The sequence below is a fragment of the Plecotus auritus genome, assembly GCF_963455305.1.
Source record: "Plecotus auritus genome assembly, chromosome: 5".
NCBI lineage: Eukaryota > Metazoa > Chordata > Mammalia > Chiroptera > Vespertilionidae > Plecotus > Plecotus auritus.
In genome coordinates, this window is record NC_137776.1 from 77370695 (window position 1) to 77389280 (window position 18586).

Genomic DNA, 18586 nt, shown 5'->3' on the forward strand with positions numbered 1-18586 from the left:
TGTGATTTATTTTAAAAACTCTATATTATAGATCTCATAATAGTATAAATGTTATCCAGAAAATTATGTAGAATTTCCAATTTTTAAAAATTCTTTCACTAGTTTTAATTTTACAGTTGATGTTAGATATATGCCTGTAAGAAACTGTGCCCATTATTCAAGCATTCATTCTGTCCAAAGTTAAGAAGAGTCAGGTGTAATAAAGCCTTTGACAGCTTTGCTCTTTCTCCACCCATTATAAGTAATACCCATACCCATAGTAGAAGCTGTGGACTTCTCTAGTCACCAGGAGGGTTAGTTTCTGGTTACACAGAACTAAGTATTTTTCCAGAAATTGCTCTCTGTCAGGAAGCTTGCCCCCTCCCAAGGGAAGCCCACACCCAATGACCAATTGATGATGGGAATACAAAGACCTCAGTTTAAGACAACTCTAAAAAACCAACCCAGTTCCAGAGCTTCCCTTTGGATCAGCTGAGTCCTCTGATGAAGCTGCATCACAGTTCGATGGCTCCTTCTGTTCAATCCTGCTTTCTTCAGCCTTCACAAGTCTTATTCCTGAACATTCTCCCTAGTAAACTTTTTTTCACATGTATTCTAAAAATTACTTTCTGAAGAATCTGATGTACTGAAGCTGGTACATAAAACGGGACTAGGAATGGCCCACTTATAGGTTGACGGTAAAGACCCCATTTCTAGTGGCAGGTGCAAGGCTGATAGCCATTGGTTTAGTCTCAGGGCAATTGTTAAAACTTCCACCAGTGGTGACACTGGTGCTGGGATCCAGCAGAAGGGAATGCACTAGGACAGTGGTTGGCAAACTCATTAGTCAATAGAGGCAAATAACAGTACAACGATTGAAATTTCTTTTGAGAGCCAAATTTTTTAAACTTAAACTTCTTCTAACGCCACTTCTTCAAAATAGACTCGCCCAGGCCGTGGTATTTTGTGGAAGAGCCACACTCAAGGGGCCAAAGAGCTGCATGTGGCTCGCAAGCCGCAGTTTGCCGCCCACTGCACTAGGAGGTGAAATGTTACTGTAGGCATTTGAGAGGTCCAAGGAAAATTGCATGTATACCAACTATGGAACCAGATGAATGGGAGCCATCAACACATTGGTTAATCATCAATATAAAATGAACCAGAAAAGCCAGACCACCATAAGAGTATCATAAAAATAGGTTAATGTTCCATCCCAGGATTCAATCATAAAATTAGCATAACTCCAGAAGAGAACAAACAATCAACCTTAGCAGATCTGTTATGACCTAGAGACTTATCTGGGTTATGAAGTTCAAAGCCTTACAACTCCATATACTTCTGAATACTTTAGGCCTACACTTGCTTATCCCTCTTTCATAAAAGTTTTAGCATTCTCCCCTTGCTTAAATATGATGCAAAGAGTTTTCTTTGTCAGATAATGCATGCTGCCCTCAGGATCTATCCCTATCTACCTTCCTGTATATCAGGTCAATAAATGGGCCAACTCACAATATAACCCTACCCTGCCAAGGAGTTCTGGGCTTGCTAAGGACAAAAATGGAACAATGTGCAGAAGTAGCTGCAGGACCTAGTAAACATATGGGGATGAGAATATGGAGAATGTGGAACCAGATGTTGAGAATGCTAGATGAAGGGAAAGCAGAATGTAGAGTAAAATGAGCGAGAATATCAATATGGGAGCATTCACATATAATAACATATTTTAAACTATAACAAGTTCCCTGGGAGATAGAACTCATACACACTGATTGGTTTTTAGAAGCTTGGATAAAGAGATACCCCATGCTAAGAGACCAGAGATATCAGGTCTATCATAGAAAAGAGTGGAGGAAAGGATCAAATGTCTCTAAGCATTCTGGAGTAGATATGCTGTCTAAAGTCAGAAAATTAACTAGTGGACTACAATTGGAGACCCAGAAGACACAGTGATCAAGGTGCTAAGGGATTTGTGGCTGATAGGCACCAACAATGTTAATAAACCCAGTGAAGCTGTCCTCTGCAGACCAAAGACGTTGCTGAAAGACTGGGTTCCCTGAGAGCAATGTGGCAGTACACTCCCCAAATCATAGAGGCCATGCAGTGGCACTTGATTATCAGAAACAAGCAGGATGCAATTGTCATCATGAATGTCATGGTTAGATACAAAAGGCAAAAATTATTTTCCCTAGTTAAAATATATAAACTCTAAACTTTGGTGTTTTTTTTTTTTTTCACTTTTACAGTCAGAAGCCATGAAAATTTATAACTGTATAAGTTACTACATATAAATCACATTTTTACTAAATTATTCTTGAAAGAGTGAAATAAGTTGAATTGAGGGTAGCTGGATTCCAGGACCATGTATTTTTTCTTGATCTATAAGATGTAATTCAATAAAACCTACTCAACAGGTAGAGGCTAATACTCCAATGAGAATGTTCGTGAAAACAACTTTATTTCTACTTACAAGGGGATAAGAAGATTCTTCTGATTCTTCTTACAGATTTCTTTTTTTTCTACTTTATTTATTTTTTATTAATTTCTTTATTGTTTAAGGTATCACATATTTGTGCTCATCCCCCCCATTCCCATCCCAGACCCTTCCCCAGGCATGCCCCCACTCCTCTGTTGTCCTTGACCACTGGTTAGGCTTATATGCATGAAACAAGTCCTTTGGTTGATCTCTCCCCCTTACCCCCACCCTCCCCTACCTTCCCTCTGAGGTTTGACAGTCTGATCGATGCTTCCCTGTCTCCAGGTTTGTTTTTGTTCATCAGATTATGTTGTTCATTATTTCCCCTAGATGAATGAGATCATGTGATACTAGAAATACTCTTATAAGAACAGAAAATGAGACAAGCAATAATGGTTATGCTGAGAGGCAAATGAATCAGTCTGTAGTGAGTTTCTTTCTGGGCCAACAGTTCTTTTAAGTCCCAATTTCAATGTCAAACAGTTCCTTATGTGTACATGTCAGCAATGATATTTCAGTTCTGGATGGTGGACAAATGGTGCTAATTCAGGTCCGACCCTCTCTGGTTTGGTCCTGGGCAACCTGCAGCGATGCACAGCTGCTGACTGCTAGTATGGCAAGGCGTCGTCAGCGTCTTCCATCTCTGGACTGTTTCTCGTCTGTCTTCATGGCTGGAGCAGTCCTGTCAATTCCTCTCTGTTGCAGGAATCCACATGGTCTTGGAGTTGTTTTCTGAAAATATACAAACATATTCTTGACCAAAAGTTAATAAAGGAATCTTTTCTATAAATTTGACTTGGGATCCTTTTTCATTTTTTGCCCAAAAGGTTTTCCTTTGGCTTGTTTTGACACCATGTGTGTTTTTCATGGGTGTCTTGCTATTAGCATTACAATGAAAGTTAATTTTCTAAAGTAAAAATTTTCTACATGTAATTTACTTACAGGTTATTTTTTCTTACATGATATTCTTCTACTATCCCCCCTTTTTAAAAAAAATATTAGGAGGCTTTTGGAAATTTTATAATGTACTCTTGATAGCTTTTAAATTTTAATTTTTTGCACTAAAATATAACTGCTTTAGGTTCATTACATGTCATGCAATTTTACCATGAGATGAACTACCAATAAAATTTTTAGTTAACACTTTAGGAACATCTTTTTGTCCAGTACCATTAATTTTTCTAGAATATTAGCTTATTTCACTTAGCCAATTTAAATTAGTCTGAGAACTTGACTACTATTTTATTGTCAAATTTAATACTCTAACAACAATCTTATTTTACCCTATAAATATTAGTGGAAAGGATTATTTGCCTTCAGAGTAGGCCCTGAGCATTCCTGGTGCTAGGCTGGATTTAGATATCAAAAACCCACTTCCCCACACCATGGGTACAAGACAACTCAAACAAGTCTTGTTGCAGTGAGAGGGCAGCTGCTATCGGCCAATTCTCTGTCTGTTACCTGGGTCCCGATTTGAGCTGGGCATGGGAAGCGAAGCAGCCATGGGGTCAGGAGATCTCCCTGAGAAGGGGTGAGGGTTCAGACCCCTGCAAAGTTGTGGGGGGTGAGGGTCCGTGCCCCACCTCTGTTGACCCCCAAGTTCTCTCCTGATGGCCCCTCTGCAACTGTGCCTGTTTAGGTTGTTCCTTCCCTGAGGAATCTTACCCGTCTCTGGCTAACCAGCCATCCTCTGGGGCCAAGCAGGGTGATGTGATGTTCAGTTCTGTCTCCTTGGTAGCCTATGCCCCCGTGGCCTCCACACCCAGCACCTGCCTTAGGATCCCCTCGCCTGCTGGTGGGACCCGGCACTAATCACATATCTTGGGGAACCCAGGATTCTTCTCCAGGGAGGGCCCAGCTCACCCCACTGGGCGAGAGACAGATCCATGGTACCAGCCACCACAAGGCTTCAAGCTCAGCATGAACAGAAAGCACAGGCAACAGCTGTGGGCAAATGGAATGTGAGAAGAGGGTCCCTCTTGGCCAAAAGGGCAAGAGGGGCCAATATAGAGTGCTCAGGTGACTTCCCAGGGGGCTCTCTACACAGTGGAAGGGATTAAATCCTTTCATGTCCTTTTTAAATTGCTGCTAGACATTCAAAGAATTAGTTTGTAAGTTTGTTTGGGATAATTGTACATTATGCTGTTGTAATTCTAAAATAGCAAGAGATGTGTTACCTTTGTCTCCAAGCACCAAAAAGATGATTTTTTATTGATTCCCAAGGGTGCGAGGTACTGTTATAGGTAATGGGGGTAATACAAATCTGGGAAAAATTATAATGACATTGTAGAATAATATCATGTAAGGATATTCTTTCTCTAGGCCATGGCAGTTCCATTTCAAACTGGATGTCAATTTCTTTTTGTATAAACAAGGTCTTAGTTACATTTTCTGCACCTCTCTCAGGAGCAAGTAGTGATAGTCCCTTCCTTTGGTGTCCACGCAAGCCAGAAACCTCTCTTTAATTTTACACACAAAGGAGCAGTGGTTTCATTTTGTGTCATACAAAAGGGAAGCTGGGTGGCAACCCCTGTGTAATTATACATCCTTGTCCCACCCATGGTCCTCCTGGATGACCAAGGTGTTTGGTATTATTGGTGACTACAATAGGCAGGGGATCCGCCCAAGTAAGGGCTCTTACCCATGAAGGGTCAGGAACATAAGTCCAAAATATTCCCCATTTTCCCCAGGTAATATTACTATATAGCTGATGACTACTAGCATGGCAAGAAAGACGTTCTCAGGCATTCTTGGGGTTCTGGTTACCTCACAATTTCTTTTCTATTTCTTTTTCTTTTTATTTTTTTATTTTTATTTTTATTATTATTATTATTATTATTATTATTATTATTATTATTACATATGTGTCCTTATTCCTCCATTACCCCTCACCCCCTATTCATGCCCCATCCCTTTGTTATCTGTGTCCATTGGTTAGGCTCATATGCATGCACACAAGTCCCTTTGTTGATCCCTCCACCTTACTTCCACAGACCCCCTCCTTCCCTGAGGTTTGAGGTTCTGATAGACATTTGTCAGTCTCTGGATATGTTCTTGTTCATCAGTCTATGCCGTTCATTATATTCCACAAATGGGTGAGCTCATGTGATATTTATCTTTCTCTGCCTGGCTTATTTCACTTAGCATAATGCTCTCCAGGTCCATCCATGCTGCTGCAAATGGTAAGAATTCCTTCCTTTTTATAGTAGCGTAGTATTCAATTGTGTAGATGTACCACAGTTTTTTAATCCATTCATCGGCTGATGGGCATTTAGGCTGTTTCCAAATCTTAGCTATGGTGAACTGTGCTGCTATGAACATAGGGGTGCATATATCCTTTCTGATTCATCTTTCTAGTGTCTTGGAATATATTTCTAGAAGTGGGATCACTGGGTCAAATGGGAGTTCCATTTTAAGTTTTTTGAGGAAACTCCATACTGTTCTCCACAGTGGCTGCACCAGTCTGCATTCCCACCAGCAGTACAAAAGAGTTCCTTTTTCTCCACATCCTCACCAACACTTGACGTTTGTTGATTTGTTGATGATAGCCATTCTGACAGTTGTCCTTATTCCTCCATTTCCCCCACCCCCTAAGATGGTACCGCATTGTTGTTTTCATTTGCATCTCTCTGATCATTAGTGACTTTGAGCAGGTTTTCATATGTCTCTTGGCCTTCCTTCTGTCTTCTTTTGAAAAGTGTCTATTTAGATCAGTTGCCCATTTTTTGATTGGGTTGTTTATCTTCTTTTTGTTAAGTTGTATGAGTTCTCTGTAAATGTTGGAGATTAAAACCTTATCGTTGATATAATTGGCAAATATGTTCTCCCATGCAGTGGGCTTTCTTGTTGTTTTATGATGGTTTCCTTTGCTGTGCAAAAGCTTTTTATTTTGATGTAGTCCCATTTGTCTATTTTCTCTTTAGTTTCCATTGCCCTAGGAGCAGTATCAGTGAAGAAGTTCCTTCGGCATCTGTCTGGGATTTTGCTGCCTGTGGATTTCTCTAGTATTTTTATGGTTTCCCGTCTTACGTTTAAGTCCTTTATCCATTTTGAGTTTATTTTTGTGTATGGTGAAAGTTGGTGATCTAGTTTCATTTTTTGCATGTATCTGTCCAATTTTCCCAACACCATTTGTTGAAGAGACTGTCTTGACTCCATTGTATGTTCATGCCTCCTTTGTCAAATATTAATTGGGCATAGTGGTTTGGGTCAATTTCTGGGTTCTCTATTCTATTCCATTGGTCTATATGTCTGTTCTTGTGCCAGTACCAGGCTGTTTTAAGAACAGTGGCTTTGTAATACAGCTTGAGGTCTGGTATTGAGATCCCACCTACTTTGTTCTTCTTTCTCAGGATTGCTGCAGCTATTCGGGGTCTTTTTTTATTCCAGATGAATTTTTTGAAGATTCATTCTAGGTCTGTCAAATATGCTGTTGGTATTTTAATGGGAAGTGCATTGAATTTATAGATTGCTTTGGGTAGAATGGACATTTTGATGATGTTGATTCTACTAATCCATGAACATAGTATGTTCTTCCATCTGTTTATGTCTTCCTCTATCTCCTTTTTCAGTGTCATGTAGTTTTCCATGTATAGGTCTTTTACCTCCTTAGTTAAGTTTATTCCTAGGTATCTTAATTTTTTTGGTGCTATGGTAAATGGGATTTCTTTTTTAGTCTCTCTTTCTGTCAGTTCACTTTTGGTGTATAGCAATGCCATAGATTCCTTGGCATTAATTTTGTATCCTGCTACATTGCCGAATTCATTTATTAAGTCTAATAATTTTTTGATGGAGTCTTTAGGGTTTTCTATGTACAGTATCATGTCATCTGCGAATAAGGACAGTTTTACTTCTTCTTTTCCAATTCGGATGCCTTTTATTTCTTCTTCTTGTCTGATTGCAATGGCTAGTACTTCCAGTACTACGTTGAACAGGAGTGGTGAGAGAGGGTATCCCTGTCTTGTCCCTGTTCTTAGGGGAAATGGTTTTAGTTTTTGCCCATTGAGTATGATGTTGGCTGTAGGTTTGTCATATATGGCTTTTATTATGTTGAGGTGTGATCCTTCTATTCCCACTTTGCTGAGAGTTTTTATTAAGAAAGGGTGTTGGATTTTGTCAAATGCTTTTTCTGCATCAATTGATATGACTGTATGATTTTTTTCTCTCTCAATTTGTTTATGTGATGTATCACATTTATTGATTTGCGGATATTGTACCATCCTTGCATTCCTGCAATAAATCCTGCTTGGTCATGGTGTATGATCTTTCTGATGTACTGCTGGATTCGATTTGCTAGAATTTTGTTGTGGATTTTGGTATCTATTTTCATGAGGGATATTGGCCTGTAATTCTCTTTCATTGTGTTGTCTTTATCTGGTTTTGGTATTAGCGAGATGCTGGCTTCATAGAAGGAGCTTGGAAGCGTTCCTTCCTCTTGAATTTTCTGGAATAGTCTGAGGAGGATAGGTTTTAGTTCTTCTTGAATGTTTGGTGAAACTCCCCTGTGAAGCCATCTGGCCCCGGGCTTTTGTTTGCTGGAAGCTTTTTGATGACTGCTTCAATTTCTTCCATAGTTACCAGCCTATTGAGATTTTTAGAATCTTCCTAAGTTTGGAAGGTTGTATTTTTCTAGGAATATGTCCATTTCCTCCAGGTTGTCTAGTTTGTTGGAATAGAATTGTTCATAGTATTTTTTAACAATCCTTTGTATTTCTGTGGGGTATGTTGTTATTTCACCTCTTTCATTTCTGATTTTGTTTATTTGGGTCCTCTCTCTTTGCTTCTTGGTGAGCCTGGCTAGAGGTTCATCAATCTTGTTTATCCTTTCAAAGAACCAGCTCTTGGTTTCATTGATCTTTTGTATTGTTTTTTTGGTCTCTATGTCATTAATTCCTTTCTGATCTTTATTATTTCCTTCATTCTACTCACTGTGGGCTTTTCTTGTTGCTATTTTTCTAATTCTTTGAGTTGTTGAATTAGATGATTTACTACCATTTTTTCTTGTTTTTTGAGGTAGGCCTGTAGAGCTATAAACTTCCCTCTCAGGACTGCTTTCATTGTGTCCCATAGGATTTGCAATGCTGTGTTTTTATTGTCATTAGTCTCCAGGATGTTTTTAATTTCTTCTTTGATCTCATTGATAACCCAATCATTGTTTAGTAGCATGCTATTCAGCTTCCAAGTGTTTGAATTTTTTGGAATGTTTTTATTGTAGTTTATTTCTAATATTATACTATTGTGGTCTCAGAAAATGCTTGATGTGATTTCAATCTTTTTGAAATTGGGGAGACTTTGCTTGTGACCCAATATGTGGTCTATTTTTGAAAATGTCCCATGTGCACTTGAGAAGAACATATATTCCGTGGCTTTGGGGTGAAATGCTCTGAAGATGTCAATTAGGTCCATCTGATCTAGTGTGTCATTTAGAATTGCTGTTTCTTTGCTGATTTTTTGTCTAGAGGATTTATCCAGTGATTTCAGTGGTGTATTAAAGTCTCCTACTATGATGGTATTGTTGTCTATCTCTCTCTTGATATCTTACAGGAGATTTTTTATGTATTTGGGTGCTCCTGCATTGGGTGAATATATGTTTACCAGAGTTATATCTTCTTGTTGAATTGCTCCCTTTAGTATTATGTAGTGGCCTTCCTTATCTCCTCTTATGGCCTTTACTTTGAGGTCTATTTTATCAGATATAAGTATTGCAACCCCAGCTTTTTTCTCATTTTCATTTGCCTGAAAAATGTTTTTCCATCCCTTTGCTCTCAGTCTGTGTGAATCCTTTGATCTGAGGTGGGTCTCTTGTAGACAGCATATATATGGGTCATGTTTTCTTATCAATTCAGCTACCCTATATCTTTTGATTGGTGCATTTAATCCATTTACGTTTAATATTATTATTGACAAGTACATGTTTATTGTCATATTTTCCCTTATTGTTTGTGTTTCTTCTTGCTTTTCTCTTTCTTCTTTTTACAGCACTCCCTTTAGCATTTCTTGCATTGATGGCTTGGTAGTGATAAACTCTCTTAGCCCTTTTTTTGTCTGTGAAGCTCCTGATTCCTCCTTCAATTTTGAATGATAGCCTTGCCGGGTATAGTATTCTTAGATTCAGTCCCTTGCTTTGCATCACTTTGTATATTTCATTCCATTTCCTTCTGGCCTGGCGTGTTTCTGTTGAGAAATCAGTTAATATTCTGATAGGAGATCCCTTGTAAGTAACTTTCTGTCTCTCTCTGGCAGCCTTTAAGATTCTTACTTTGTTGTTGGTGTTCACCAATCTAATTATGATGTGTCTTGGTGTTGCTCTTTTGGGGTTCAACTTGTTTGGGACTCTATGTACTTCTTGGACTTGCATAGTTTTTTTCTTGACAATATCAGGGAAATTTTCTGTCATTGTTTCTTCAAACAGGTTTTCTATTCCTTGCTTCTCTTCCTCTCCTTCTGGTATCCCTATTAAGCAAATGTTGTTTCATTTTGTGTTGTCCCAAAGCTCCCTTAGGCTCTCCTCTTGCTTTTTAAGTCTTCTTTCCAGTTGCTGCTGTGTTTGTGTGTATTTTCCTACCTTGTCTTCTAATTCGCTGATGCGGTCCTCAGCCTCTTCTAGTCTACTGTTTAGGCCTTCCATTGTGTTCTTTATTGCATCTATGTCATTCTTCATCTCCTCTTGGTTTCTTTTCATGTTGGTGACATTCTCATTCAGCTCCTTATAGTTCTCATTGAGTTGTGTGTATTTGTCATTGAGTTGTGTGTATTTGTCATCCATCCGTTTAAACATCCTTATAACCATTACTCTGAATTCTATCTCTGATAAGCTGCTAGCCTCGAATTCATTTAACTCCCTTTCTGGTGGTTCCTCTTTTTCTTTCCTTTGGGGATTGTTTTTTTTTGTCTTCCTATGTTTTCCTGTAATGTTTTAATTGTAGATCCAATTGCTTTGCTACCCAGGTTCTTTTGGGCATGGTGCTACTGGCGTAATCTCTAAGTTCTCCTGGGTTTGTTAATCTAGTGTAGTTCCCTACTTGAGCTATTTGGGTTCTCTTGATATAGGCCTGCGAGCTTGAGAGGCACAACTATGGTGTCTAGAAGACAGCCGCCATGGAGGGGAGTGTCCCAATTTTTGCTGTCTTGCACCCTTAATTGAAATCACAAGTGCTCAGCAGGGACTCACAGTGGCACCCAGGAAGTCTCTGTTGGGGTGATGGGGCTTAGGGGGTCTGCTCTCTGGAAAGGCGTGACTGTAGTGCCCAGAGTTCTGCATTATTGGGGTGGGCAGACCCAGCTTTTGCTGTTGTACCTGTGGTGGATAGGTGCTTACTCCCAATGGTGACTCACAGGAGCACCAGTGGTACATTTGCCAGCGAGGCACACTGAAGGACTCTGAAGGGCCCTGGCAGTGTTGCCGCACAATTGAGGCGTCTGTGGGCCGGTATCCAGGATGAGTGAATTCAAAACTTCTACTGCTGGGGGGAAGTGTGCCCCCACTTGTTCAAGATCACACCCAGGGAGAGCTCACAAGTGGCTGCCACTAGTGCCCTGTGGGTAGATGGGCTCAGGGTGCCTGCCTATTGGAACTTCGCCTCTGTGGAGGTGAACTTGCCAGGCGCAGAGTTCTGATGCACTCTGAGGGGTCCTGGCACTGTGGTTGAGCTGCTGGGGTGAATGTGGGCAGTTATCCAGGAAGAGGGAATTCAGATTTTCTACTGCGGGGCTGCGCGCCCTTGTCTATGCAGAATCACACCCTTGGGGGCTCTCAGCAGCTCCCAAGCACTGCCTAAGGAGTGGAGTGCCCTTCGCGGCTGAAAACGTGCAAATCTGGAGTGGAGTGCCCTGGCTGCCTGCAGCTGGATACTCGTGAATCTGGAGTTCTGCAGCTGGGAAGGGGGAGGTTAACTTACTGCTGCTGAGCGGTGCACCTTTGGAGGTGGAGGTCTCAGGGTCTGTGGGTCTGCAGTTGGGGTACCAGGATTTTGGCTGGAGTGGCGGCTGGGTCACAGGGCAGTTCTAAGGCCTGTCTGGTTGGTGGTGTTGATGAGTTCCTAAAAAAGGGCCGTTCTCCCCTTCAAGATGGCATGGGCTCCGTACTGGAGTCCTGCCATCCAGGGAGTGCCAGCAGTGGTGGTAGTCTCTCCTTGTCAAGGAGAGCCTGTCTGCCAGCCCCTGCTGCTCCTGCGAGATTTAACTTTCCCTCACTCACTCACACACACACCATGCACATCCACACACTCCCCTTTCATATCCTCACTCACTCACTTCCTCTCCCTCAGCTCCATCCTGCCAGCTGCCATCTTTTTTCCTTCTCTTCTTACAGATTTCATATTGCTTGAAAAGACTGACATGTGCACACAAATCCATAACTTGATAGAATTCTCAGAAATGCAAAATAAAATAGCTATAACCATTATAGCAGGTAAATTTGGAAAAATGTATACCAGATCTCAACAGTGGATATTTCTAGGTGATAGGATCACCAGTGCATTGGTAATTTTCTCCTCTTTTCCATACATCTCCATCCTTCTCTGCCCCAACTAGTCCTTGGCGTTGCTTGCTATGGACTCCATCTCTTGCCTCCTCTGGCCCTCTGGTTTTATCCAATGAGAGACAATCCAAGAGATGAACAGTGGAAAAAAGGAAAGTTGGATGATTTTTTTCTTCCTTGTTGTGTATTTTAGTTCTATGGAAAAATCAATTTTTGTTGGATGGTCACTCTTCCTAGGTTACAATTCTTTTCAAGTTTCAGTAATACTCTTCCTCCCTATGTTCCTCTAAGCAGAGGGGTGGTAACGATTTCCCACTGGTATTAGACTATGTGACAAAGTTAGTTATTTGTCATCCCTTTTGGGTTCTCTTAACCCTGCCCACACTCCTATAAATAATTCCATTGTTAAACTCTCTTCCACTAAATAAACCCTGTGATTGTGCCTTCTGTTTCCTGCTGGGACTTAGACTGCAAAAACAAGTGAATATTTTTGTTCTTTATCTGTACTTATTTTTATAATAAACATGTATATTTACAATAAAAATCAATGAAAATTTAAGTTTCGTATTATTATGTTAAATGTATTCCTCAACTTGAGAAAAAATGGTCAATTTATGACAATTACATTTTTCTTAAAATTATTAACAACATAGAAGCTGATGCAATAGCTTTTTCTTTTCTTTTTTACGTGTGTGTGTGTGTGTGTGTGTGTGTTTAGCTTTGATGATTGATTCCAAGTTAAAACATATCAGGGAAGTGGAGGTTGGAAATGGAGACATCACATATCACATGCTCTGGGTTTTGCTTGTTTATGCCACTGATTACAGCAAAGTTCAAACTCCTTTCTTCCTTCCTGGGTTTTCTGTTCAGTGCTGAAGCTTGTGCTGGTGAGTTAAGAACTTATATTACTATTGAAAGCCGAAGCTATAGGTAAACGAAGATTAGCAGGGCAGATATCCAATACTGAACAATTTAAGTTGTTTAATTCTTTAAAAACGGCAACAACTGCAGGATGTTTGTTCTCATAGCATGTAGCCACATATATTTATCTACTTCATGTTGTTGCTCATTTGAGGCAATGCTTAAAAATACCCCATTGTCACATAATAATATATATAAACACAATCTCTTCATTTTTATTTGAAGCATTTTAATACAAAAATAAAGTTGTGACTATATTTAAAGTTGGCTCAATTAGAAGTTGACTAAATTAGGAAAAACTTGTCTCATTCAAAACCTTAGCTTGGATTTCAATACCTAGGGACAGCCTAACCCTCCCATGTATTATGAAGAAAGAAGTAATTAAGTTCCTATATTTAGAAAGAATTGGTTTGCTGTTTAGACACATCATTTACTTTTTACTCAACTGCTCCATGGGAGGGCAGACAGATACAGCTTCCTATGTGTGTCTCTGCATCTGTGCAGTTTGTGCCCAAAACACCCAAATTCTTTGGGGAGCCTTCAGTTGGCGAATGAAATAATGAAAACATTTTATCAAAAGGGGAATATCAGTTTCTGACAAGCTCATCTCTGTGATACCCCTTCTGCTGAGGTATTACAGAAGAAAATATTTGGGCATATGTCTTACACAGGATTCTTAATGTCATGCTGCTACCATCTCAAGGACAGTCTGAAATGAGGCCCTCCCTACGACAAGATAAGATATCGCTATTTAGTGTTAGAAGAGACAATAGAAATCATGCTGTCCTACCCTCTCATATTACAGATGGAGAAAGTGAGACTCAGCTTAGGAACTTTCACCAAGCTTATGCAGCCTCTTGATAGCAGCCCTCTTGTCTCCCTGATCAGTTCACCCAGGACACCAAGCTGCCATCACTGCTATCCTTTTACTTGGTTTAGTATTTTGTTATATCCTATTATATATCCTTTTTAGTTCACTCAACACACATTTACTGAGAACTTACTATGTGTCTCTGCTGTGGTTGGTGCCAGACATTGGAAACTTGGGCTAAATTGCAGGCAAGATTATTAGGAAGGCAAATGTAAAAAAGGAATCAACATATCTTAGATGAGATTAGTAAGAAGGATGTATCTAGGACTGCAAATACATAAGGGTTTTGTTTTTTTAATACAAATAGATTATAAGTTGTGTGGCATTCACTGGTCAGTTATGCTCTGAACTATTTATATGTTATAAACATAAAAATAAATGTTGTCAGTAAATATTGATGGCTTAGCAAAAAGTTCACATCAGTTGTTAGTAGATTACCCAGAGAGTTTTATGGAATTGGAAAAGAGAAAGAATGAGCATGGAACTCTAGGAAACATCAACATTTAAGATGTAGTGTCAAGAAGAAATGCCTCAGTTGACACCTAGAAGCCACAGCTAGAAAAGGTGGTTGAAAATTTAATTGAGAGTAATATATCTAAGCCAAGATTAGAAAAAGCATCATTTGCTTGTTTGGTCAATTTGATTGGTTTGTTTTAACAGAAGGAATGAACAGCATTGTCAAATAAAGGAAGACAAAAAAATTATCCAGGGACTTACTAGTGTCCATTCGATTTAGCATTTATAAGGATGTTGTTCATATGGACAAGAGTAACTTCAAGGAATTTGTAAAATTGGAAGTAGAATTACTGTAAGATAAGGAATTAAGAGGAGATGAGGAAGTGGTGGTAAATGTTAGAATCCTTTTTTTTTTTTTTTTTTTAAATAATTAAGCTGAAGAAGTAGCTGGGTAGAAATGTGGTTAAGAAAAGTTGTTTGCTGTCTGTAAGAAGAAAGAGGTCTGGGCACAAGCCTGGATTTAGGATAAAAAGTATCTTCCTTTTCTTTTTTGTTCTCCACACCCCAAACATCACTAGAGATATGGGGACTAAGGAAATAAAGATTCTACTAAATAACATACAGGCGTGTGTGTGTGTGTGTGTGTGTGTGTGTGTGTGTGTGTGTGTGTGTGTGAAGGTAGAATGAAGAAGAAGAGAAAAGTAGTTCTTAATTCAACCTGTCATGTCACAGCATCATAAGTATGGGGTGCATTAGGTTTGATGATTCTGTGAGTCAATTGAGCTCTTACATTCCAGCTACCACAGTTGGGAGTATTACCAAATCTAACTATGGTGATTAGCCCTGACAACTCAGTTCTGACAGCTTCACTCAGAGTTGTTGTTGCGAAATGACTCAGAGCTAAAGAGAGATATTTACCAATGGAGAACTGCCAAAGTGACACTGAGTGATTGAGGTTAAAAAATAAATTACAGCTCCTTCACCTGAGTCACTCATCTTAGACTTATTCCTGCCAAATTACATGGTCACTCTGAACTGCCTCAAGACAAAATATGTCTTATAGTTTCCCAGATATTTCTCCAGCTATTTTAAGGCATCCCTTTCAGGAATGGAGTCTCCAGATTAATATAAAAATGTTGGGTCTCTTATAGTCAAATATGCAGGTTAAATTAAATCATAATCAGTTTTCATCAGAATTAGTCACATGCTCAGGAGTGGCAAATTTTTCAGTGCACAGTGAAAATATCAGCATGGGCACATTTTATACAAAGACATATGCTAGATGGTTTAAAATTCTCTCTCATTATAATTCAACGATGTGTCAAGTGAAATTTGCTAAAATAGATTGTGTTACCTGGTCACTGGTATGCAGTGTGATGCAGCAAACAGAATCAGATGGCAATGTTAAAATAGCAAGTCTGCCATTTCCAGTCATCGTGGGGTGTCAGTGGCAATGGGATACCTCTAGAGATTATGGACACCACATGCTACATTCTATGAGTCCTTGCCCAGTGACAACCTACCCAGAACCCCTTGAAGTTTAGGAATTGCTGGAGTCTCCTGGGTCTTCAGTTGAGATCTTAAAGGTGTTACTCCTAATCTTTCTTTTGCAGAAAAGAGAAAGAATATTTTAGAACTTCGTCATATTTCCAGTTTTCTCAGGGTGAGTGAGAATGATTTAATGCATACTTCCTAGGAAAAATAACAAGGCCCAGTCTTAAGATCTTTGAATCCTTTCTGCCTCCCACTATCCCAGTGACTCTCCAAATTTTCATCCAAGTCTTATAGGAGCCACCGTGATAAGGTAGATATAGACTGAGTTGGCCATGGGCCAAGGTGTCAAGGGCCATTCTGGTTGTCCATTCTTGGCTCGAATGTCTAACCTATTCAGTGAAGAGATATAAATGGGGGGAAATAAGAGCTGCACATCCCTCAGCCATGCCCTATACTAGGGCTACTACTAGCAGACCCTTCACTAGCATTGGTGATTAGCCCTGACAACTCATCAGAGTCTAGAAAACAATAAAGTTAAATTTAGGATTAAAAAGGATAGTAATGCCATTCTTTTTCCTCTTATAATTTCCAGCACATAGTGGGTACTCAAAATTTTTTGAACAATAATGATTTATTGACAATTCAGACCAAAGCAGACCCACTGCGACATTAACAATGTTAGTCCCAAAGTATGACCATAACTGAAAAAGGACCTAATATTTATATAGCACATTACAGTTTATGAAGTGCTTCCAGGTATGAATCCTTCACACTGTGGTGCAAGCATTGCTTTATTACAACATAGCTCAAAAACTAAATACATTTTAAATTCGTTTATTTATTTATTTATTTTTAGGGAACTTCCAAGGAGAGCTTTGTCTATGAAGGACAGAACCTCATGCTCCCAGGAACTTAACTGGACATTCTTCTCTAACCAGAGGAGCTTTGTTGCTGAGCAATAATGGCTAACAAGAATAAATATGGTGGCCTCAGGCCTTTTCTTTGTGTTTGTGAGGCAATTGTGCAGGTGATGGTTATAAACATGCTTTATGTAAACTATTCTCTTTCCAGGGGTATGAAGCTGTGAAGAAATTTAGAGAACCTGGTTTCCTAAGTGCTCACAGTTGGTTTTAAATAGCACTCAACATTTCCTTTAAATCTATAGTTCTCAGCTTTGACATCCCTTATACTCACCAAGGGGAGCTTTACAAATCCTGGTGCCTGGACCCCACACCAAACAAATTAAAGCAGAATCCCATGGGATAGGACAGTGGTATTAGTAAGCGATAAAGCATCCATGATGACTTTAATATGCAGCCACAATTGAGAATCATTGGTCTAAATCCTCAAATGGGATGGGGATGATATATTCTACACACCCCAAAGAGAACACATCAGGTTTACCTGGAGGGTAGACTCTTCGTTACTTATTCATATATCATTCTGGATAAATGATAGAACTATAGACGATGCTTTGGTGCCCTGCTCTGATTCACTGTACTGGACCACATACCGAGCCCCAGCTGCTATGAATGAGGGTTACTAACAGTTCACTACCCCTCCCCCTGCCCCATAGGCAACCAATGACTAACCAATAAGGGATGCAAAACACCAGGCCCCTTGCCTCAAGTTGGAAACAACTCTGTGGTGCTCTGCATGCTCTAGTCTAGAGCTTCCTAGAATTAGACCATGTTTTACTGAGGTCTCTGTCCCTGCCCTGTCTTACTTACCTTCTTTACCTTCTTTGAGAGCAAATTTCTTAATAAGTCATGATCTTAAGAACCCTGCCCCAGACTCTGCTGCTAAAAATTTCAATCTATGACAAGGAACTACTCCATAGATTAGTTAGAAATAAAGTAGAAGATATCCTATATAATAAAGAGGTAATATGCAAATTGAACCTCACACCCTCACAAAAATGGCTGCCTACAACCAGGTCAGCAGGGGGGTTAGTGAGGGACAACCATATGACTAAACAAGCAGGCTGCATGGAGCGACCAGGCCAGCAGAGGGGTTAGTGAGGGACGACCAAACGACTGAATAGCAGGCTGCATGGGGCAACCAGGCCAGCAGGGGTGGTAGTTAGGGGCAACCAGGCAGACAGGTAGGTGAGCAATTAGGAGCCAGCAGTCCAGGATTGTGAAACGGATGTTGTACTAAACCAGCAGTCAAACATCCCCTGAGGGTCCTGGATTGGAGAGGGTGCAGGCTGTGCTGGGGGGACCCCTCCCATGTGCACAAATTTTGTGCACCAGGCCTCTAGTATGTAAATAATATCTTTAGATAAATATTGCATATTATTAAGAATACTCAGGAAGACAAGCATCCAAGGAGTCAAAGGCTAGAGTTAACATTTGTACAAGGCCCCAATTTTATACCATCAGTTATGTTGACCAACATGCCAGGAAATGAACCTTATTTGAAGCAAAGATATTTTCTTTCAGACTTTCCTTAAATCCGCAAATGGAGCAAGAACTGAAATCAGGCTGCAGGGTCAAATACTATGAGAATTCCACTCACTGGCTAAGGATGGGTAGCAAAGCAGTGGAGAACTTGGTCACCACTAAATATAGGTGTATTTATTTTTCAGAAACCATAGCTAACACTTCATAATTCCTGAGAGATAATGATTATATAATAATATTGATCATATATTAATAAAATGCTGGTTTTTAAATGTATTAGAAAAATCGGGCAATTATATTTTATAAATCAGAAAATAAAGTTTTCAATCTTCCTTCTTTGTTAAAAGTTGTATATGGTAAATAGTCACCAACCAGTGGGTAATTATAAACTTACAGTAAAAATAATTGTACTGTGGATATGGGCTTGTCATACATAGTAAAGTGAGGTAGACATCATTTTCTACTAATTTTGTTTCAAATGAAATTAAGCTTCAGGCCGAAACCAGTTT